Source organism: Rhincodon typus, chromosome 13 (assembly GCF_021869965.1).
Source record: "Rhincodon typus isolate 14 chromosome 13, sRhiTyp1.1, whole genome shotgun sequence".
Lineage (NCBI taxonomy): Eukaryota > Metazoa > Chordata > Chondrichthyes > Orectolobiformes > Rhincodontidae > Rhincodon > Rhincodon typus.
This window is the reverse complement of record NC_063344.1, coordinates 23,267,382-23,284,252: the sequence shown is the minus strand read 5'-3', so window position 1 is coordinate 23,284,252 and position 16,871 is coordinate 23,267,382. Positions and strand designations below refer to the sequence as shown.

The window sequence follows — 16,871 nt, the reverse complement described above, 5'->3', positions numbered from 1 at the left end:
ACTGTCCCTCTCCAACACCCTGCCCCAAAACTCACTCACTGTCCCTCCCTATCTCCCTGCCTCAAAACTCACTCACTGTCTCACTCTCACATACCCTACTTCAAAACTCAACCACTGTCCCTCCCTCACACACCCTGCCCCAAAACTCACTCACTGTCTCTCCCTCACACACCCTGCCTCAAAACCCAATCACTGTCCCCCCCTCACACACCCTGCCTCAAAACTCAATCACTCTCCCTTTCTCATTCACTGGTTCCCACTCAACTACTTTCCCTTCCTCCTAATCTGGTACAGTCCCACCCTCAGATTTTGGCTCCAACTCAATTGTTGTCGCTCACTGCCTCCAATTCAATCACTCTCCATTCTTCCTTCCAGCTCAATCAGCATCCCTCCCTGCTTCTGCCTCAGTCTCTGCCCCTATGTGCCTATGACTGAATCATGATTTTCAGGATGGAATAATTAGTGGAATGCCACAGGGATCACTGTTGGAGCCTTGATTATTTACAATATATATTAATAACTTGGCTGACATAAGTGAATCTGCTAGCCCCAAGTTTGTAAATTACACAATTAGTAAGCAAGTAGTGAGGATGAGACAATCAGTCAGTTGGGGAATATAAACAGGTTAAGTGGCAAAACTTAGCAAATGGGATATGTGAGGAAATGTGAGGTTATGCACTTTGGAATGAAGAGAAGAGCTGAATAGTATTTAAATGGGGAATGACTGCAAAATATTGCAGATGGATTTGGTGATTCTTGTGCAGGAAACACAAAAAGTTTGCGTACAATTTCATTGGGTAACAGAGAAGTCAAACGGAATGTTGGCCTTTATTTCAAAATGAATGGAGTATGAAGGTAATGAAGTTTTGCTAAAACTATACATGGCACTACTCAGACCACAACTGGAAGATGACAAACAGTTTTGGTCCCCTTATCTAAGGAAAGATATATGAGCATTGTAGGAAGTCCAGTAAATGTTACCATAAGACATAGGAGCAGAAAATGGGCCGTTCGGCCCATCGAGTCTGCTCTGCCATTCAGTCACGGCTGATAAGTTCCTCAACCCCATTTTCTCGCTTTCTCCCCGTCACCCTTGATAATCAAGACAATCTCTGTCTTAAATGTACTCAATGACCTGGCCTCCACAGCCTTCTGTGGCAGTGAATTCCATGGATTCACCACTCTCTGGCTGAAATGTTCACTTGGTTGATTCCAGATCTGGGGGACATTTTCCTCTGAGGTGAGGTTAAGTAGTTTGGACCTGTACTCATTGGCATTTTCAAGAATGATAGGATACCTTATTGAAACATAGTATACAATAGCAATTTATTGTCACTTGCATTCGTAAGAAAATACAGTGAGATGTGTACAAGCCGCCACAATTCCGTGCGATTTTAATTACAGAAATCATAAAAAGAAATAATTGAGAAAGTTAGGACAAAGTTGATCTTTTGTTCCCTCCATGGCTCTGAGGTTTCTGCAGTGGCTACTGGATGCCGCCGCCGAAACCGTTCCGAGGCTGCCAAAACACGGCTTTTCCGGATCGGACCCACAAGCTGCCACTTCGGAAACTAACACCGAAGCCAAGGAAGGACAGACCGGACCCACTAAGTCGCCGACGCTGATGCCCTTGCTCAAACTGTCGCCACTTCAGTCGTCTCCCGAAGCCGCCATAACCATGAAAAACAAACTGGAACCACCATGCTGCTACCGCTACAGCCACCACCACTGCACCGCCACCAGGAGGAATGGACCAGACCCACCAAAAGATGAACCCTTCGATACAGCCGCAGCCACTATGGTCATGAAGAGTGGATATTCTGGATCAATCATACTGCCCCACCGCCGCTGCAGGCCCACGCTACTGCAGCCACAGGAAAGAAGATGAACTTTAATACTAAAGAGAAATAAAAAAAAACAAAACAATACGAAAGACCAAAGGAAAATGCGGCTGGCCAGGGGAGCGAGAGCAAATGGGTACAGAGCCCTGGACAATTCCTACCCTGCCGCTGCCATCATCTTCGAACATTCTTAGTGGGCTTGGTTCCCCTTGTGGGAGAGACCAGGACCAAGGGGTTTAATCTGAGAGTAAGGGGTTGCCTATTGAAAACAGAAAGGAGGAAATTTTCTCTACAAGGACAGTCAATCTATGGAATAAAAACCAAAAGAACTGCGGATGCTGTAAATCAGGAACAAAAACAAAGTTGCTGGAAAAGCTGAGCAGGTCTGGCAACATCTGTGGAGGAGAAAACAAGAGTTAACGTTTTAGGTCCGGTGACCCTTCCTCAGAAGTGATGCCGCCAGATCTGCTGAGCTTTTCCAGCAACTTTGTTGTTGTTATTGTTGTAGTAGTAGTCAATCTATGGTATTGTTTACCACAGAGGGCTTGTGGTATATTCAAGACTGAGATAAATGGATTTTTAATCAATGTGGGAATCAAAGGTTAAGGGGATAAGGCAGGAAAATGGAATTGAAGATTATCCGATCAGCCACAATCTCATTCAAAAGCAGAACAGATTTGTTGGCTGAATAGATAACACAGTGTGGAGCTGGAGGAACAGCAGGCCAGAGAGCATCAGATGAGCAGGAAAGCTGACATTTCAGGTCGGGACCCTTCTTCGGAAATTGGGGAGGGGGAAGGGAGCTCTGAAATAAATAAAGAAGGGGGTTTGGGCTGGGGAAGGTAGGTGGAATGGTGATAGGTGAATGCAGATAGGCAGTGGTGGGGATTGGTCATTGAGGTGGGAGGAGCAGATAGGTGGGAGAGAAGATGGACAGTTTGTGTCAGGTCAAGGAGGCGAGATGAGAGGGAGAATTGGTCATGGGATGAGGCCGGGGGTGGGGAGATTTTGAAACTAGTAAAGTCCACATTTGAGACGATTGAGTTGTAGGTGGAATATGAGGTGATGCTCTCTGGCCTGCTATGTTCCTCCAGCTCCACACTGTGTTATCTCTGCCTCCAGCATCGGCAGTTCTTACTATCCCTGAATAGTCTACTTTTGCTCTTGCACGTTAAGTTTTTTTGTCTAATCACCGTCCCACTCATCCTGCCGCTGACTCAGTCACTCCATCTGTCTCTAACTCACCCTTCCTTCCTTCTAATTTAATCATATTATCTCTCATTATCTTTACTCACAATCACTCTATCCTTCCCTCCGTGTTTCTGAATCATTATCCTTCCTTCGATCACTGCAAACAACTCAAACATCTATCCTTCATTCCCTCTAAATAGATAAGTCTATCCCTCACTGCATCCACATCTGTCAATCATTGTATCTTCAACCTCTCTATCCCTACCTCACTACCTTTACCCCAATGACTGAATCCCTCTCTGCCTCTGATTCAAACACTCTATGTCCTCACGTATCACCCCATTAACCTCCAGATTCAATGCATCATTCTCCGCCACCTGCAATCTGACCCTACGACCAAGAATATATTTCCCTCCCCACCATGATCTGCCTTCCGAGGGACCACTTTCTCCACAACTCCCTCATCCATTCCACACTCCCCACTCGCCCCACCACCCCGGCACTTTTCCTTGCAACCACAGGAGGTGCTCCACCTCCCCCACACCCTCCCCCCTCACCTCCATCCCAGGCCCCAAGAAAACCTTCCACATTAAACAGATATTCACCTGCACATCCACTAATGTGGTATATTGTATCCACTGTTCCCGATGTGGCCTCCTCTACATTGGGGAAACCAAGCAGAGGCTTGGAGACCGCTTTGTGGAACACCTATGCGCGGTTCCCAGCTGCGAACCATTTCAACTCCCCCTCCCACTCCTTGGACGACATGTCCATCCTGGGCCTTCTCCAGTGCCACAATGATGCCACTCGAAGGCTGGAGGAACAGCACCTCCTATTCCGCTTGGGAACCCTGCAGCCCAATGGTCTCAATGTGGACTTTACAGGCTTCAAAATCTCCCCGCCTCCGACCTCATCCCAAGACCAGCCCATCTCATCCCTGCCTCCTTGACCTGTCCATCTTTTCTCCCGCTTATCCGCTCCTCCTACCTCACTGACCAACCCCCACCCCCACTTCCTACCTACTCGCCTCATCCCCACCTCCTTGCCCTTCCGTCCTCACTGACTAACCCCCATCCCAACTCCCTACCTACACTCATCTTTACTGGCTTCATCCCCGCCTTCCTTGACCTATCCGTCTTCTCTCCACCTATCTGCTCCCTATCCGCCTTCTATCATCGCCTCCCCCTCAATTTATTTCAGACCCCCATTCCCCTCCCCCATTTCTGAAGAAGGATCCAGACCTGAAACGTCAGACTTCCTGCTCCTCTGATGCTGCCTGGCCTGCTGTGTTCATCCAGCTCTACACCTTGTTATCTCAGACTCCAGCATGGGCAGTTCCTACTAACTCTATGTCAACCCTCCCTCTCATCCCCGCCTCCTTGACCTGACACAACCTGTCCATCTTCTCTCCCACCTATCTGCTCCTCCCACCTCACTGACCACTATAACTCATGCACTCCATCCTTCCTTCCCTCCCTCTAGGTCAATCACTTTATCCCTCACTTCCTGTACCACAATTACACTTGCCCACCTTCCCGGACTCCAACATAATTACTACAAAATTCTCTAACTCAATCACTCTACTCAATTGCCCTATTCTCTCTATACAACTCAACAACTTCTTCTTCCTTTTTCTGATTCAATCACTGTTCCTTCCCTCTCTAACTCAATCACTCACTCTCTCATTAATTCAGTACCTAATCCACTTCCAAATCATTTACTGGAAAAATCCCCACCCTTCTTCCCTCTTTAACTCAATCATTTTATTCCTTGCCCAATGCAAATACTCACTCGCTCTTTCCCTCTCTAACTCAATCGGTCACTTCTTCCCTCTCTACCTCACCCGTTCCCTCCCAACCCATGAGCTATACTCACTTAACACTTGCAACAAATTAGGAAAGGCTTATTTTTGTTTCCATTTTAATCTTAACCAGTCCTTTTAACATAACATTGCCAGTTAAGCACGCATACCTTAGACGTTTTCCGCTTTCTGTTACAAACTTTTTATTGAAAGAAGGAATTTGGAAACAGTTTCATGCTCAACGCCCTATATTGTAAAACACCGCATCATTTATGACACCTGCAATGTGCCTGTCAAAAACGAAAGTTTAATGTTTACACTACAGGTACATAATGACAACAAATGCATGGATATTGCATAATCTTTGGAAAGGCTGTATAAAATATAAAAGCAAATGTTGTTTCGAGATGTATTTCTTTTTTTAACCAGAGTCAACTGCTCAAGAAATCGTAAAAACAAGGAGTTGCTGCACTGAAATTATTAAATTGCACACTGTGGTGCGGAAAGTTTTCTCGGTGAATACCATCTTCTAATCTGTGGCTTTGTTTTTTTTCTAAAAGAGTTAACCTGTTAGTGAACTGCAATTAATTTGAACATTTAAAGTGTGTCTGTTGGTGGCGGGTTTGCACTGCTACGCCATGTATATTAAGCACCTGGATACGTAGCCACCTGGGGATGGTGGGATCTGTCTCACTGGATTGTAACCAGACGCCTTTTTTTCCCATTGCAGTCTGGACAGGATTGAAAATCAATCCCCCGACAGCTGGAAATGACGGAACAAGGCGAGACAGGAAGGTTTCCAACAACCAGATGGCGGCGATTGAAGCTGCTACTTTTAAGTGTGTCTTGATCCAAGAGCAACGCGTTTGATGGGCTGTAGCCTTCATGTGTTTAAGTGCGAACAAGATTGTCTGTAAAATTCAAGTCCTGTAAAATACTTTCGAACTTGAGGCCAGTCTCGCGATACGTCAGACGGAAAATTCAACACCTGTCCATTAGCTCTAGCCTGAATTAAAATTTCCTGTCGACCAAAGTCCCGAATGATTGAAGTTGAATTACATTTGTTAGAGGTTGGAGGGCAACTTAGCCTTCAGGGGCGCGGAGCTGTTGCAAAACTTTCATTTCCGATGTACAGTACCGAAATAACAAGAATAAAATTATTGCACATTTAAAAATTGCAAGGGAGTTATCCATTGAAAGAGGGTGAGTTGGAATTTTTTTTTAAATGTAACTGGATACAGCTTTAATATATTCTATTCTGATGAATGACCATCATCCTGAAGCATTCATTCTGAATCTCTTCACAGATGTTACTAGACCTCAGAGATAGAGGCCATTTGGCCAAACAAGTCTGCATGTACCCTCTGAAGAGCATCCCACCCTATCCTTGTAACCCCATATTTACCATGGCTAATCCACTTAGCTTCCACATCCATTGACACTACAGAGCAATTTAACATGGTCATTCCACCTAACCTGCACATCTTTGGACTGTGAGTGGAAATCAGAGCAACTGGCAGATGCAGGGAAAATGTGCAAACTCCACACAGACAGTCACCTAAGGCTGGAATATAACTCAGGTCCCTGGGGCTGTGAGGCAGCAGTGTTAATCACTGTGCCACCCTTGCTGAATATTTCCAGAATTTTCTGCTTTTACTTTAGATTCCTTGCATCCACAGTGCTTTGCTTCTGTAGATAGGTTGTACTTAAATAAACGTTATGGACCTTGGTTATAAACTGTAGTCCACTCTTTTAAACGTCCTGCTTCATTTGGGGAAACAGACATTTTGCGATCTCTCTGCTGAACTCCTAGATAAAATTCTTCATTTTTTTTTCAGAAAATAAAAGAACATTTGGTTTAGGATAAACAAACATCTGCGTTCTGATCAAAGTACCAACAAAAAACTTGGCAGATGAAATATAACATGGGAAAACATATGCATGTGGCAGAAAGAATGGAGGAGTTGAATATTATTTAAATGGAGAAAGATTGCAGAAAACTACAGAACAGAGGGATTTGGGAACCCTCATAGATGAATCACAAAAAGTCTGTTTTCATGAGAATTTAGAAGAATGAGAGGTGATCTTTATGAAACATACAGGATTCTTACAGGACCTGACAGAGTAGATATGGAAAGGTTGTTTCTCCTTGTCAGAGAGTCTAGGATTGAAGGGCATAATCTTAGAATAAGCATACTTAAGAGTTGAGGAAGAATTTCTTCTCTCAGAGGGTAGTGAATCTGTGGAATTCTTCACCACAGAGGGCTGTTGAGGCTGTGTTGTTAAGTACATTCAAGGAAAGTGAAGTTGAAGCCTATCCGATCAGCCATGGTCTCATTGAATGGTGGAGCAAATGTAACGGCTGAATGGCTTTTGCTCCTATGTCATTTGGTGTTATTGTCAAAGCATTGATAGAATCATAGACCACTGTGTTCATTCTTGTCAATAAATTGGTGGATCTCATCAGAAGTGGCAAAGCTTAGTTTGGGCATAAACCTCGCCATGAAAGACAAACACCAATCAAGTCAATGAAAGCCAAAATTACTGATGACACAGAGACAAAAGTCTTTTAAGCCAATCATTAACATTGTTGATTATATAAAAAAAATGCTGCAAATGTTGGAAATCTGAACTAAAAACAAAACTTGTGATAATTCTTAGAGCGGTCAGCATGGATGAGTTGGACTAAAGGGTCTGTTTCTGTGCTGTACAAATCTATGACTCTCTGACTCTATTCTTAAATCTGTATACAACATTGTGAGAGAATCTACATTTTAAAATTTAATTGATATGTTTTTGAAGGAGACCCTGCAGATGCAGAAAAGGCAAACACGGAAGTGCAGCTTTCTAGTCTCTAAGGAAATCAAAAGTAAGTTCAGCTGGGAAATCATAACTAAACCTTCATAAAGATATAAATGGACACTGATCAATCCAAGCTGTACGGGAACAAATGTTGAGTTCACTGAAGCAGGACAGACAAGCTGAAGTAGAGCCAAGAGAGGCAAGATCCAAAAGCTAAGCTTTAACAAAGACGATAAGTTGTTACACTTGTTTTTGTTCCTTGAAGATAATAATGGACAAGACTAGGCTGAGCAGGTTCTGCAGATGTGTGCTGTTTGTAGTGAAGACCTTGTTCATGGAACCCAGGTTGGTTGTGTGCTGGTATTGGCTGGGGATCAGAATAGCTCGTTAAAGGAAAAGAGCTGAAATTCCTCATGAGGAAGACAGTATTGGTATAGCGTAGAGGAGAACCATTTGGTCCAGTGTACTTACATGGACTCTCTGAGCATTTTTATTTAGTGCCAATCTCCTGTCTTTTCCTAATAGCCCTACACATTGTTCCAATGTAAATTATTATCCATTGCCCCCCTGGGACCTCTGCTGTTCATGATCTATGTAAATGATTCAGAGGAAAACATAGCTGGTCTAATTAGTAAATTTGCAGATGATACAAAGATTGGTAGAGTTGCGGATAGCGAGGAGGATTGTCAGAGAATACAATTGGAGGCATGGGCAGAAAAATGGCAGATGCAATTTAATCCAGACGAATGTGAGGTGATGCATTTTGGAAGGCCAAGTACAGATGGAAATTACACAGGGACTCTGCTATACCACATTAGATATGTTCCTGTAAAATGATTTAGAAAATCGCACTATAGAAATAACGGGGTCTATGGGAAAAGGAGGTTTGTGGGCTGACCAACAAAAAAAATCAGTCTAAATGACTCAAAAACCGCTCAAAGCATAACATAAAGGATAGCACAGTTTGAACAAATGTTTAATTCACAAGTAATAATGAAATTACAGTAAATTTATCGCCTTATCATGAAAATACTTCAAGATGTCCTGATGGGAGAGGAGGTTCTGAGGTAGCTCTATTGTTAATGCAGGGGCTGTGGATTGAAATCATCACCATCATCTCCTTCAGGTGCAGTTGTGGTTGCAGGGTTAGGGCGAAAAATAGTTAATCCAGAAGTGGATGGCTGTGGTTCATTGTCTTCTGACTGTTTCTTGGGGATTGGCTTAAAAAAGACATCCAGTTTATGCTGCTTTGCCTTTTTTCTTTATTCATGAAGAAACAATTCATAGGGTGCCAAAGAAAGTCTTTTCACGAACTGCTACCCTGCTGCATTCTGCATTGTAATCGTTGTCCTCTAATCGTTGCAACTGCTTCTCAATTTCCCTCAGGATAGAAGACAAAACAGAAGTGGAAAGCTCTCGTGGTGCTGCATCCTGGACTTCATCTTCTTCATCTCCAGCTTCCACTTCCCCCTCAGTGACAAGTTGTTGTAGATCAGCTGTGGAGTGGTCTTCACAGTGGGACTCAAGCAGCTCTTCAACATCCTCAATCTCCGCTTCTTCAAATCTGTCTTGCTTTGCAAGATCAACACAATGTTCTTTGACTCTTGGGAGTTCCTCTGACATCATCCCAGGCCTCCACAATAATGTCAATTGCATTCTTGATGTTAGAGTTCTTCCAAAATTGAAGAACACTGTCCTTATCCTGCTCAGTGGCTGCAATCAGCCTCATAAAAGTGCGCCTTAAATAATAAGCTTTAAAAGCTACTATTGCACCCTGGTCCAAGGGTTGAAGGAGAGAGGTTGTGTTTGGGGGTAGAAATAGCACTTTGATGTTTTCAGAAAACTCTCCAATGGCCTGAGGGTGGCTTGGTGCATTATCCAGGATGAGGACAATCTTGAAATCCACATTTTTTATCCTGCAATACTTTCAACAAACATCTTCAAAATCATCAACAATAAGGTCAGAAAAAAATTGCCTAGTCATCCAACCTCTTTTACTTGACCTGAAGTAGATGCCTACAGTAGACTTAAGGTAACCTTTCAAGGCTCGCAGGTTGGCACAGTGATACACCACCATAGACTTAAACTTTAAGTCTCCACTGGCATTGACACCCAGCAGCACAGTCATACGATCCTTTGCCACCTTAAAGCCTGGAGCGTGTGCTTCATTCATAGAAATGTAGGTTCTTGTTGGCTTTCGCTTCTGGTATAAACCTGTCTTGCCCACATTGAAAATTTGATCTAAGTTGTAGCCTTCTTTGTCAATTAATTTTTTTTTACTATGGGAGGAAATGTCATCGCATGCTCCTCGTCTACACTGGCAGCTTCGCCACATAACTTTACGTTATGAAAAGCATAGCAGTTCTTAAAACCAGAAAACCAGCCACTGCTAGCACTAAAGGCAGGTACATCTGCAGGATTTTCAGCTTTTTTTGTTAGATCTTCATAAATTGATAAGGCTTTTTCTTTTATGGTGAGAAGGGTTTGCTTTTTTGTTTGATCTTCTATCCACATACTTAGAAGCCACTCCATCTCCTCAAGTTCTTTAGTCTGTGACCTCACAAATTTGCTAGCACTCAGACTTGTTCCAGCAATACAGCTTGCTTTAGTCTTCTCTGCATTGTCTCTAATGGTGCATAAGGTAGACTCTTTTATTCCTGTTGCACGAACAATATCACATGTTCTCTCATTACACTCAAAATACTTTACAACAACTAGTTTCCCTTCCTTTCTTTTACATACATCACCCACAATTTTATTACCAGGACGCTGTTTATTATCATTCTTGCCACTTTGTCCTCGCATTTTGTGGGTAACATGGCAGAATTGTACAGTACCTCTCACAGTAAGTGCAAGGATCCCTGATGCCAGTGTGGGGACTCTTTCGGTGCATGCTCAGGACAAATCCTGTGAACCAATCATGTGATGTCGATGTTGGAATCGTGTTATAGCCAACACAAAGTTTGTGTTTCACAAATACTGTTCCCCTATTCATCAATCACGTTATAGCCAATTTGCATTGCCAGAATGTACATTATAGGAGAACACCTTGTACAGTGAATGGCAGAACCCTTAGGAATATTGACGTGCAGAGGGATCTGGGTGTGCAGGTCTACAAATCACTGAAGGTGGTAGTGCGGGTAGATAAGGTTGTGAAAAAAGGCTCATGGCGTGCTTGCCTTCATTGGAAGGGGCATTGAGTATAATGATAGACAAGTTATGCTGCAGCTTCTTGAAATTTAGTTAGGTCATACTTGGAATATTGTGTACAGTTCTAGTTAACACATTATCGGAAAGATGTGGATGCTTTGGAGAGGGTACAGAAAAGGTTTACCAGGATGTTGCCTGGTATGGGGGATTTAAGCTATGAAGAAAGGTTGGTAGTACCGGGTTTGTTTTCACTGGAATGCAGGAGGTTGAGGGGTGACTTAATAGAAGTTTGCAATGTGAATGGTGTGGATAGACTGGAACATATGAGGCTTTTTTCCCCAGGATGGAGGGATCAATTACTAAGGGACACAGGTTCAATGTGCGAGGGTGAAAATTTGAAAGAGATGTGCGAGGCAAGTTTTTCACACAAAGGGCGGTGAGTGCCTGGAATGTGGTGCCAGAGGAGGTGGTGGAAGCAGACACAGTAGTAGCATTTAAGAAGCACCTGGACGAATACCTGAATAGGAAGGGATTAGAGTGATACGGATCCTGTAAGTTGAGACAGTTTTAGCGTGGAAGGGCAAAATGTGTCAGCGCAGGCTTGGTGGGCTGAAGGACCTGTTCTTGTGCTGTATTGTTCTTTGTTCTCTTTGTTTGCCCTCTTGAATGTCTCAATTGAACATGCCTTCAAGGCAATGCCTTGCATACCCTAATTACTCGTTGTGTGCAAAATTTTTTTTTCTCATTTGTCTCTTTTGCAAAACATTTTAAAATATGCTTTCTGGTTCTAAATCCATTTACAAGTGGGGGTACAGTTTATTCCCGCCTACTCTTTCCATAGCTCTCATTATTTTTAAAACTTCTATCAAAATATTCTTTTTACCTTCTCAGTTCCAGGGGAAACAGTCCCAGCTTCTCAATATTTCCTTATAACTGATGTGTCTTACTCCTGAAACCATTCTCTTAAACCTCTTCGGCACTCTTTCCAATGTGTTCATATCTTTCCCATAGTTTGGCATCCAGAACTGTACACAATACTGCAGTTAGGTTAACCACAGTCTTATCCTTGACATTTACCATGACCTTTCTGTTTTTGTAATCTCTGCCCCTATATATGAAGCCCATAATACTGCGTACTTCTTTAACCGTGCTTTCAACCTGTCCTGTAACCCTTAATGACTTCTGTTATGAAGGATATTTTGTCACACTGTGATCACTAAAATCTGAATAGTTACCAGTTAATTCATGTTTGACCTTCTCTAGTTATGGATATTAGATTGTAGGATAGTTAGCATTTAGTGATTGCTTTGTTGACTATAATATGATGAAAATTATTCTGCCTTACTCTCTGGAATCTTGTAGCTTCATTCTCTTCGTAAGTAACTGGGATTTCAATTTTTTTCTAATTTAAAAATGTTACTGATCCCAATGAGATTGTTACAACTGTTTTAAATGTAACTGGTTATTTGAAATATAATTGCATTCTATATTATATACGCTACTACATTTTGTAGAAATTTCAAAATGCAGAAAAGATGCTATAAAATAATTGCATAATTCTGAAGTTTTGTTTCGAATGACCATTGCATTTCATGTATTAATTTGCATAAATGTATGAGATGTAGAAACAAATAATAATGGGAAAAAAGCTATGTTCTACAGTGATGACTTTAATATACTGTACTCCAACAGTTTAAAAGTTTAGCAATGAGACAAAAATTGGACATAAAATTAAATTCATCAGGTTTCTATTTTATGTTGCGTGTTAATTATGTCACATCATGTTCCGACTCTGATAGGAGTAATTAGTCTCACTAATCCAAGAGGTGTAACATTGGTGTAAATGTTTTGATTCAATCACCAAAATGGTCAAATTGTTTCTCTTTATTGATTTTACAACGCAGAGTAATGCCAACAGACAGGGTTCAATATCCACACCAATTAATGTTGCCATGAAGGACTCTCCTTCTCTACTCTTCCCTTGCCTGAGGTGTGATGACCCTTAGGTTAAACCACTACCAGTCGTCTCTCCCTCTAATCAGTGACCAGCCCAATTGTCTGGTAAGACTATGGCAACTTTACCTACTGTTATCCAGATCAAAAGAATCCTTCATCCGGTTACTTTATAAACAAAACTCGTTCTTTAAACAAATGGAAAATAAAACTGGTTAACAACTAAGCTATATTCTGGAATTAAACAATATCCCTTTTATCCCAAACAAAAAAAATCACACAGCAAACACAGCTCTTCAGAGATGAGAGATAGTAGGAACTGCAGATGCTGGAGAATCCGAGACAACAAGGTGCAGAGCTGGATGAACACAGCAGGCCAAGCAGCATCATAGGAGCAGAAAGGCTGACGTTTCGGGCCTAGACCCTTCATCAGAGATGAGATGAGTTTTCAAGACAAAGGCAAAAGGGAGAAAAGAAATCTCTGTGGGCTCAGAGTCTGAATTCTAAAGGATAAGATGGGACAAATTCTCATGGTTCCAAAGGAACACAGGAACAGAAGTAGGGCATTCAGCCCCTTAAGACTGTTCTATCTTTCAATGAGATCATGGCTGATGATAACTCCATATATCTGCCTTTCGTCCAGATCTCTTAATACCTTTGCTTAACAAAAAAAACTCTATCTCAGATTTAAAATTAACAACTAATCCAGCATCCACTTCCATTTGTGGAAGAGAGTTTCATACATCTACCATCCTTTGTGTGTAGGAGTGCTTCCTAACATCTCTCCTGAATTGTCTGGCCCTAATTCTCAGACTATGCCCTGAGTTCTAGAATCACCAACAGTATACTTTACTGAGAACAATAGATATGCTATTGAACACATTTTGGATACTTGCATATGGGTGCATTTTGGCATTTATGCCGAGGTGAAAGATAGTTTTGGGCACAAATGTCAAACAATTTTGTTCAGTTATCTCTAAGCACACAGGTTATTGGGCAAACGAAGCTACATATTTCAAATACAGCATGATGTGTAACTAGATCAGTTATGCACATAAATGGCAACTCCTTTTGAATTGACAAATTATTAAAAATTGACCAAAACTTGGTGTATTGTTTGAGGGTATTTAAGCAGCTAAACCTGTTCAATTTTGTAAGTTGGCTTGAAATCTGCAATCTGAAGATCACATTATTAATATCGTCAACTGGAAAGACAAGAAAAGAATGAATAAAATTATATATTTTAATGAAAAATTATTGGCTTATTACAGCAATTTTATTTATAGTCAAAGATTAAAATGAGTTCAGGTATTGTGTTGGCACAGAATAGATTTGGTAGTGAAAGCAAGTAACTAATGGGTCATGTCTTTGTTGTATTGGGATTGATAATTAGAATCATTTCCAAACATCAAAACCTGTGAAGATACTTTCCAAACTAAAAAGTGTTAAAATTCATATCCAAGAGTATTTTAAAGTACAGAAACTGAAGCATCTGACTGCGCATGGACTACAGTGGTTCAAGAAGGCAGCTCACTACCACCTTCTCAAGGGCAGCGAGGGATGAGTAATAATGCTGGCCTAGTGACTCCCACATCCCATAAGTGAATAAAAAGATACTCAGTCAGAAGAATACAAAAGATTCAAAACATAAAATAGCATCCATAAAGGGCTGGATATTTTCTTTAATTTCACATGATTAGTAAGTGAAATATATTGCATGTGAGTTCTATCAAAAAGTTCTATGGAACTCCTACCACTCCATAACACAGAACACATCCTATAATAAGAAACTTAGATGCTTTGCTTTGCCTATTAGCACATGAAGCAGACAAAGCATATGCTTATGTTCATTTCCATATCTAGCTTTACTTGGCACATGTCACTTGATGGGCACCACGTCACATTCAGCAGAGCCAACCAGGTTACTCTCCCACTATTAAGGCTTCCTGTAGACATATTGGAAGGACTCACAGGTTGATTATTAACTTGTTTGACCACAATATGAATACACCTTCCATGGCCATCGAGCCCTGGAGTGGGCTTTGAACTTAAGAGCTTCTAGCTCAGAGACAGGGGCACTACCCTTTGAGCCGCAGGACTTCCTTCTACAATATTTGTGAGGAAATGATAAAGAATGTTGCTGGGTTGTTCGGTGAATGTTGCATTATGTAGTTCCTTAACTTAAGGAATATGTTAGTGAGAGGTGTTACATAGGATTTGTGCATTCGAAAAAGAGAGAAAAGTAATCTGTACCAATTACTGTACAGGATATGCTGTAAAGGTGGCCTGTTGTGTGGTTCCTTCATGCAGAAATGAGCATCAAAAATACTTGTTATACCAGGTGCTGCTATTTGGGGTTAATGCTGGATTTACATTATTGTGTTATTAAAATGAAGGGCTGCTACAGCGTTCATTATCAGATAATGCCAGCATAATAGCAATCTAAATTCCAATTTGCCTTTAATAGTACTCTGGATCTAATAAAGAGTTCTCTTTATTGATATTATCTGTTGGTGCACTTGGAGAGCTTGTTTTAAGTCCATAGTTCATTAATGTTTCACACGCACTTGCAACTTGTACTGTTAAACCCTGCAACGCGTTCAACTAGCATTTATTAAGCAATGTGCACATCCTATTGGACATTCCTTAACTAAATAGAACAGGATTTAAGTGGCCGGAAGTATTGTGCAATATTCAGTCACAAGCATAAATACAAAGTCTAGGTCAACATTCCAATGCAGTATTGTGGTGTTCGAGGTGGTATCTTTCAAATAAGACAGTAGGCAGAGACTATGAGATCTATTCAATGAGTTTGACATTAAATTATCCCAAGATATTATTTTGAAGATGATTTGGGAAGATCTCTTCACTATTTTGGTCAATACTTATCCCTCAGTCAATAACAACAAAAACAGATTATTTGACCACTATTTCATTGCTGTTTGTGGAGACTTGCTGTGTGCTCATTGGCTGTTGTATTTCTTACATTTCAACAGTAATTCAAACCAGCAGCTCCAAAATACTTAATTGACTGTTGAGCATTTTTAAACATCCTGAGGTTGTGAGTTCTGCAGGCCTGTTTCTTTACACCAATTTTAATGAAGCTTTACAACCCTTGGAGGGAAGAGGTGGGGAGAGATTAGTAGTTTAGTGATAAAAACTGAAAAAAAACTATGTTGTTACCTAGCAGCAAGAGGAAGAGGTAGAAAAATCCAGAAGGCAGTTGGTGTATGACAGAGAATTAAGATAGAAGCAGTGAAATCTCTCGCATAAAATTCTGCAAGAAATTCAGATTAGGCAACTTGTGTTTGCTCAAAGTTAGTGAGTTTAGTTTACAGTTTCTTTTTGGTGTTTCAGGGAGAAATACCAGATGAAGGAAAACAAAAGTGAATGTGCAGAAATTTGCCAGATGGAAATTGATTGCAGCTGCACCAGCCTGAACTAGAAGCCTTGGTGTGGAGATGGTGAAAAATCTTCACTGGAGTTTTGGTTCACAAGGATATTTGCTGGATAAAGGCATAGTGAGTGTTTTGAAATGAAAACGTTGCAACTTTTTTGTGCATTTTAATAGAATTTATGCTTTTTTGTCTAATAAATATTATATTATTTGTGTTAAAAGTACACTTTCAGATTCTTGTGAATGCATTTAGGAACTTACCACCATGGGCATTTTTTCAAAAAAACAAAGTTAGGGGCTATCAAGCCAGTTTACAATCGGGTATTTGATCTATCATGTGTTGACATCAGTTGGGATCATAACAGAATGGCAACAGGTGGAAGCCTGGGGATGACAGAGGACAGTGGAAGTTGATGGATGACTACCCTCAGGGTTATACTGGGTGTATCTGACAACATAATTGCAAACACAGGTTCAGCTGGAAGGAGTCCAGGGTGAAATAAGCAGAAGTTTGGGTGTGGCCCATCAATGGCTCATTGGAGCCACACAACTGGAGGCTGTTTGGCAGTCACCGGAGGTTACTGTCCTGGCTGGACTCAGTAATACATTCTTTGATCCTATCATACGTTCAACAAGACTTCAAGGAAGCTTCCAACATGGGATAACAAGGTGTAGAGCTGGATGAACACAGCAGGCCAAGCAGCATCAGAGGAGCAGGAAAGCTGACATTTCAGCT

General features: G+C 41.4%; 1 long non-coding RNA gene across 1 annotated transcript in view; it reads left to right on the top strand.

The window, feature by feature from the left end:
• Nucleotides 1-14,746: 14,746 nt before the first annotated feature.
• LOC125484632 overlaps nucleotides 14,747-16,871 on the top strand; it is an 18,176-nt gene continuing 16,051 nt past the window's right edge. Inside the window, exons 1-2 of the long non-coding RNA XR_007263456.1 lie at nucleotides 14,747-14,854; nucleotides 16,096-16,259. This is a non-coding gene — a long non-coding RNA (uncharacterized LOC125484632). The remainder of the gene's footprint in view (nucleotides 14,855-16,095; nucleotides 16,260-16,871) is intronic.